Here is an 8412-nt window from a genome sequence, read left to right on the forward strand (position 1 = left end):
CCATAAATAAAGTTTTCTTAGAAAATAGCCATGCTCATCATTTATGTGTTATCTGTGACTGATTTCATATTACAAGAGCAGAGTTGAGTAGTTGTGACAGAGACCATGTTTTCTATCTGGCCTTTAATGGAAGAGTTTGCTGACCCCTGATGTAAGTCTTCCCCAAGCCTTCCTGATCATAATGCCTTAAATTCAACAATCTGTTTGTTTACCTGGATCTGTATCTTTAGACCCCATTGTTTACAAAGCTTTCTGTACAAGTGCCTGGCACATACTAGATGCTCAATAAATGTTTAATGTATATACTACCTATACATATATTATAGGTTTTAAATATATATGTAACCAATATTTAATTGGTTATATTGAATAGATATTGGTTATATTCACCATAAGAAATAATCTCATTATAAAACAAATGGAATGAAATAACAGAAGCTTAGAAGATAAAAAGCCCATAGTACTTCTTGTTACAAATAGCACAGCAGTTTTTCTTGATGAACATGCACAGTTTGCACTAAAATATCTGCTGTCCTTTCTGTATGAGTTCTAGTGGTCCTAGACTCTCTGGCTTCTAATTACAAAGCAAAATCTTGAAATGCCAATAATAAGACCAGCCTCTGTACCTTTTAAGTGCAATCTTCTTGATTATAAGCAGCCACTGACTAAAGACATCAATTAGAGAGGGAGATTTCTTAAACCCTGGGGCTAGAGTTTACTTAAAAACTTACATGGAAAGGGGTTTAACTCCTTGCAGATCACCCACCCCCAGCACAAAGCATTCAGAGCAAGCCATTATTTCCCCACAGTGTTGAAGAAAAGAATCACTCTGTGTTTCTTGTTGGGTGGCTCCTCTCTCCTAAATGCCATCTTCCCGTTTAAAGCTAATATTGAGGAGATACGGGCGGGGGAGATAGAGTTCACTTTATTTCTTCCTGTCTCCTTATTCCATTTCAACATACCTGGTCCTGGATTTAGAGCCTTTGGAAGACTGGAGACATAAACTGAAGCTATGCCTGCCCAAAAGGACTCCAAAGGCCTGCTATCATACACCATATCTCAGGAAGAGCCAAGCATTGCTGCACAGAAGCCAGGCAGGCTTGGGAGTAGAATGGCAAGGAGAAACCTGAGAAATTCCGGAAAGAGAACCAATAAATGTCTCATCTCCCAAACAGAAATATGCACCCTGTAGTTCTTGTGTATTTTCAAGCATTCAAAATGAGATTTGTGCCATCAAGTATAAACTAGAGCAATGCCAATCCATATGCTCATTCAGTCACTCACTCACTCTTTCTGTCACCTTGTCTATGAAGCCCTCTTCAATTTATTGGGTTAGACCCAGTCACTGCCTCTTTATTATTCTCACAGTTTTTCACACTTGGCTTTCTTTCAACCCCTATGCATTATAGATCCTGGTGACCTGCTCTTAGTGGCACACTTCAGCCTCTAGAGGGCGTTCAAGTCCCCAAACCTGAAGAGGAAGAGTTCTATTGTGATGTGTGGGTCAAGCACAAATTGGACCAAGGTGCCTGGGTAGAGGGTTTGGTGGGAGGAGCAGCAAGATTCAAGAGCTCCTTCTCCTGCCTGGAGTGCCCACTGGGACCCCTCTCCTTTCAGAATCTGCCTTGTCCTCTTAGCTTTCTTAGAAAAGCCCTTTTCAAAAATTGCTTCCCTTTTTTTTTTCTCTTCCCGCCCATGTAGCTGCTTTGATTGTCAAGGCAAAAGGATCCTCACAGTTCAAATACATTCTCAAACTTGCTCATGAGGAAAGAGGATTGGATAGGCATTTCATAAAAAGTTCCAATTAAAAATAAGTGACAAGATAAATATTAGTGCAGCCACTATGGAAAACAGTATGGAGGTTCCTAAAAAATTCAAAATAAAACTAGCATATCATCCAGCGATTCCACTTCCAGGTATTTATCTGAAGAAAATGAAAGCACTAACTCAAAAAGATACATGCACTCCCATGTTCATTGCAGCATTATTTATAATGGCCAAGATATGGAAATAACCTAAATGTCCATCGATGGATGGATAAAGAAAATGTGACACACACACACACACACACACACACACACACACACTCACACACACTATAGAATGTTATTCGGTCATGAAAAGCAATGAGATTTTGCCATTTGTGGCAATATGGATGGACCTTAAGGGAATTATGCTAAGTGAAATAAATCAGGCAGGGAAAGACAAATACCAAATGATCTCACTTATATATGGAATTTAAAAAAAAAAGCCCATAGATACAGAGAACAGATTAATGGTTGCCAGAAGCAATCAACATTATATTTCTACAACTTTGGTTTAAATTATGCCATAAATTAATTACCACTAATATGGTAAACTGTATGTCAAGAGATTTACAACAAGGAATTGAGTGCCTCCAAATTTCTGCTCATTAAAACAGAAAACATTCTCTATATTTTCTGAAAAACATTGATAAGATGGATTTATCCAGCAAGAATACTAAAATTACATTAAGGCATTAAATTATTTGTTACAGAATTTTGAAAAAAATCTATACTGTGAAAACAGCCTAGTTTTTATTGCATTTTAAGGAGTATGGATTACTGGCAATTATTCAGGACACAAAAATAATTAAAACACAAAACTTTATTTAACAGGGCTTCCTGGGTGGCTTAGTCAGTTTAGCATCTACGTTTGGCTCAGGTCATGATCTCAGGGTCCTGGGAACAAACTGCTTGTCAGGCTCTCCGCTCAGCAAGGAGCCTGCTTCTCCCTCTTCCTCTGTGTTTTGCTCTCTCTCTCTCTCTCAAATAAATACATTTTTAAAATCTTTTAAAAAAACTTCGTTTAATGTAAGTATCATAATCTATTTTGGGGTGACCGTTTATTTCCTGCAGACTCAAAATATTTCTCTTTTGAAGATTACGGGTGTAAATCTACACTCTTGATTTAATTTCTCACTACCTCAATAATTCGGAGGAGCTGTGCAAAGTGACCCACAGAAAACAGTATACCAAGAGGAAGCAAGAGCAAGGTGGGAGTTGGGCAAAATGGGAGAAGGGAGTCAAAAGCTACAAACTTCCAGTTATAAAATAAATAAATATTTATTAATAATTTATTAAATAAATAAATCTTATTTTATTATATGTAATATACATATTTTATTATATGTAATATATAGTATGTATATATAGTATACATATAGTATGTATATGTAGTATATATAGTAATATATACTGTAATCTATAGTATGGTTTTAAAAAGAAAGATAAATATTGAGATAGCAGTATTCAGAGACTCATGCCCCAACCTTAGTACCAGAGAAAATCCTTTATTTGTCAACTCAGTTTTCAAAGCCTCCTCTCCATTTCTTAAAGGAGGACTTTTTCTTCTTGGGAGCAAGGTAAGTAGATCTACTTTATGAGATCTGGTGAGAGGAGATGCATGAATGGAGGGAAGGACAAAAGAAAGACTGTGTGGGCTGGAGGGGAGTCTTGGGAGCAGCTTCTTAAGTAAGGGAAAAGAAGGGGAGAAGAAAGCAAGTTCAAATAAACATTTCTGTGGATCCCCTTCTTTTTTTTTTTTTAAAGATTTTATTTATTTATTTGACAGAGAAAGACCCAGCGAGAGAGGGAACACAAGCAGGGGGAGTGGGAGAGGGAGAAGCAGGCTTCCCGCAGAGCAGGGAGCCCGATGCGGGGCTCGATCCTGGATCCTGGGACCATGACCTGAGCAGACAGTTAACTACTGAGCCACCCAGGTGCCCCACTGTGGGTCCCCTTTAATGTTCATTGTAGCATAAGGACTGGAACTCCCTTTTATTTACTCTTGGTTTTGAATTTGTTTCTGAAACACAACAGTGTTCTAAGACCACATGGGTCTCCGGGTTCATTTGAACTACAGAGAAAGTATTCATTTGTCCAGTGCCCTTTGCATATTTCCTTCAAAACCCATAGTGAGTAGCTGGCTAAGGGTTTGAAGGTTTGGGAGATTTGTCCCACTCATTGTGATGAATACCTGCCATAGTCCAGAATATCAAGAAGGCAAATATAGGATGGGGGGGCAGGTCCACTCAGGGATATTACACAGCAGCAATAGCCCAAACTATCACTGCAAATTCCTGGGTGGGAAGCAAGACTCCTGCCTGCATTGGGAGATTTGGAGGAAGTCATCTGTTGTAAGGAGGGATAATCATTCGTTTCTGGAGTCAGAGCAACTTGTCTTTTCATGAGCAAAGTTCCAGAGAAATTATGGGACAGTTTTTAAAACATGGAGTCTGTTATTAACAGGCATTCTCTATCTATGCATAGAACTGCTTAGACTTTTGGGTGACATCTCACAAATATCATCAAGAATCTGGTTTTGGCATTAAGAAGAGCTCAGTCCTAGATTCAGGGCAAGGTGGTCTGTAGGCTCTTTGTCAGGTAGAAGGAATGGTATTTGATTTTTCAGTTTTCCTTTTTTCTGTCTAACTCACCGTGGATGCTAGGGCCTGCAGGAGGAGCAGATTAATCTGGAAGGAACAGAGAAGATCTGCTTTAACAGGGGAAGGTGTTTTCAGGAAGAGAGGTCTGTGCTGCCATTGATGTAGAACTTACAAAAGCAGTATAGCTTGGCTTATAAGGACTGGGCACAGGACTGCTGGGGTTTGAATCTTAGCATCACCATTTACTAGCTAGATGACCTGGGACCAACTCCTTAATCTTGCCCTGGCCCAGTGTCCTCATCTGTAGAAGAATAAATTGGGTTATTGTAAGAAATAAAAGAGCTAATGCATGTAAAGCAATTAGAACAGTGCCTAGAACATGGCAAATGCTCACTAAATGTTAGCTCTTATTATTTCCCATGCATAAGGACATCAAAGGCTGAGGAAAGATAAAGTTTGCAGGATAAATCTGATTAAGTATATTGTTTTGCTGGAAAATGTATTTTAGTTTTATAAGTAAATTATTTCATGGGAGAATATATGTTCTTTGTATAATACATTTTGAAAGTTAATCTAAATTTGTTTTGCAAGGGAAAATACATTTTGGTCATATAAATATATAAACCACATTCTGGAGTCCACCAAGAAATCATAATTCCTAACAATATTCTAATTTCACTGATTATATCAGAATACATATGATCAAGGGTGAAGAAGTGTCCTTAAGATGTCATATGCAGGAATTTTCTAATACTGTGGTGATTTGCCTCCATGGAAAAGGTCACTCACATCTCTGATTGATCATGGAGCCTTGATATTCTTGAGTTAACCCAAGCAATGACAAAATGTGGCTTGCAATGGCCCTGCCCCACTTCTAGGGCTGCAGTTCCCTCCAGTCCAGGCCAGGTACCAGTGCTGGGCTGATAGCCTAAAAATCACCTGGAGAACTTGTTACCATATGGATCCTAGGTTCCTCCCCAGAATTCTACCCAGAATGGGGCCTCTGTGGGTGATTCTCATGCATAGTCAGATTAGAGAGCCGTTGTACTGGAAAGAGGGAATTTAAACATGATTTCCTCCTCCAGGAAAGGAGCACTGGAATGCATCAAAGGCTCACAATTAGACCAAAGCCAATGTGTGGGGATTTGTGATAGGAGCAAAGAGGAGAAAGCTTGAACTTCCATCAGGACTGCCCTTTGGAGGATCACCTTCTCATCCTTCTGGAGGCCTTTCCTATATAAGTGCTTGAAGGGGCTCTTCCTTTCTCTTTCCTCCTTTTGGCATAGTAGTGCATTCATAGAACTTCGGAGAAGCCCAACAGATGGCTCAGGAGAAAAAAAGCTAGAGCAGGTTTCCTAAGCCTGCTGCTGGCTAACAGGATTGAAAAAAGTCTCCCATCTCATATTTGATCTAGCTCTTTTATCAGAGTAGAGGGCTACAAAATAACATGGGCCCAAATACTAACAAGTGGGCATTTTTTTCAGAGCATCTCACTGGCTTTCTCTGTCGGAGACCTAGAAAACAGTAGCTCTGATAGATGTGGGTCAGGATCAAAAATCTGGGATTCCAGATAAAACCTTCTTACCTCTGGAATCACTTTTCCCCGGTGTCCTACCCCACCTTCTACCACAAGCCAGCTCATTTTCCTTTCCTATCATTGGTCTGTCTCAGTCAAGTACATACTTCATGCTCAGTGCTCTAGGGTTGCAAAATAAATTACATGATCCCTGCTCTTGGACTTACAGTATGGTAAGAAGGCATAACACCTTAAACATTAAGAAAATTATTGCTGCCCTGAAAAGTACTTGGAGGTAATTATCTAATGGCAGTAGCCAAGAGAGACAATATACAAATTCATGTTGCTGAAATCCAGGGAATAGTCCCAGTTTCCAGTCTTTCTGATGCTTGATTGATCAGCTCTTCCTCCCATTCTATGAGCTCACCAGCAACCTTCCAATACATCACTTTTTATTGCTTAAGTTGGCCAGAATTGCTTTCTGTGGCTTGCACCAATGATCTCTAGTTGATACTGATAAATTGGTGGTTATACTCTCATGGGGTGATTTGGGAAAGAGAAAACTTGAGAATCAGAAGATGAACCAGTAGGCCACTCCAGTTAACAAAATACAAGGCCATAGGGAACTGGATAGAGAAGGACATAAGAAGAAAGGAGAGGCCAAGAGACATTGTGAAATAACAAAATTCTGTGACAAGTTTTATATAAGGAAGAAGGACAGTCAAAGATAACTCCAAGTTTCCCAGCCTGGCCTGGAAGATGAAAACAGGGAATTAGTTCATTCATTCAGCAAACTTTATTGTGCGCTTATTATGTGCCAGGCACAGTCCAGGTGCCAGTGATGCAGAGATTAAAAGTGGCTTGCTATATAGCTTAGAGGAAAGACGATGAGCTTCACTTTGGACAGGAAGGGTTTAAAGTACCAGAATACCAAATTTGGTTGGAAATAGGAAACAAGAACACACCTAAGGAACAGAAATTAAGCAGGAGATTCAGGTGTTATTAATGAATTGAGATAGTACTTTAGATAAATTCTCAGGAGTGAGATTACCAAGCCAAAGTTATAAAAATATTATAGTTTCTATAATATCGTCATGTCATTTCCTAAAATGGACCAATATATAATACCACCAGAAAATTATTTCACTACAGTCTAGTTAGTATTGTTTGCTATGATCAAAAATACTAAATTTTTTTCTTATATAAATGGGTATAAAATTGGATGTTGTTTTAACTGTTATTTAATTATTATGTCTTTGTTAAGGAGGTTTAACATTCCTTTTTGTGTTTAATAATTATAGCCTATTTAGGTAAATTATCTATGTTTCTTGCCAGTGATCTCTAAAATCTTATATTATGAAAGAGTTTCCCAATTTGTGATATATCTTTTTTTTTAAATTTTATTATGTTATGTTAGTCACCATACAATACATCATTAGTTTTTGATGTAGTGATCCACGATCCATTGCTTTCGTACAACACCCAGTGCTCCATGCAGTACATGTCCTCCTTAATACCCATCACTGGGCTAACCCATCCCCCCACCCCCCTCCCCTCTAAAATCCTGTTTGTTTCTCAGAGTCCACAGTCTCTCGTGGTTCGTCTCCCCCTCCAATTTCCCCCCCTTCATTTTTCCCTTCCTTCTCCTAATGTCCTCCATGCTATTCCTTATGTTCCACAGATAAGTGAAACCACATGGTAATTGACTTTCTCTGCTTGACTTATTTCACTTAGCATCATCTCCTCCAGTCCCATCCATGTGGATGGAAAAGCTGGGTATTCATCCTTTCTGATGGCTGGGTAATATCCCATTGTATATATGGACCACATCTTCCTTATCCATTCATCTGTTGAAGGGCATCTCGGCTCTTTCCACAGTTTGGCTATTGCGGACATTGCTGCTACGAACTTTGGGGTGCATATGGCCCTTCTTTTCACTACATCTGTGTCTTTGGGGTAAATACCTAGTAGTGCAATTGCTGGGCCATAGGGTAGCTCTATTTTTAAATTTTTGAGGCACCTCCACACTGTTTTCCAAAGTGGTTGTACCAACTTGCATTCCCACCAACAATATAAGAGGGTTCCCTTTCTCCACAACCTCTCCAACATTTGTTGTTTCTTTCCCTGTCTGTTTTTGCCATTCTAACTGGTGTAAGGTGGTATCTCAATGTGGTTTTGATTTGAATTTCCCTGATGGCTAATGATGATGAACATTTTTTCATGTGTCTGTTAGCCATTTGTCTTCTTCAGAGAAGTGTCTTTTCATATCTTCTGCCCATTTTTTGACTTGATTATTTGTTTTTTGGGTGTTGAGTTTGAGAAGTTCTTTATAGATCTTGGATACCAGCCCTTTATCTGTAGTGTCATTTGCAAATATCTTCTCCCATTCTGTGGGTTGCCTCTTTGTTTTGTTGACTGTTTCCTTTGCTGTGCAGAAGCTTTTTATCTTGATGAAGTCCCAAAGTTCATTTTTGCTTTTGTTTCACGA

The sequence above is a fragment of the Callorhinus ursinus genome, unplaced genomic scaffold (genome assembly GCF_003265705.2).
Source record: "Callorhinus ursinus isolate GAN/ISIS: 27379988/994484 unplaced genomic scaffold, GSC_fseal_2.0 scaffold5, whole genome shotgun sequence".
Taxonomy (NCBI): Eukaryota; Metazoa; Chordata; class Mammalia; order Carnivora; family Otariidae; genus Callorhinus; species Callorhinus ursinus.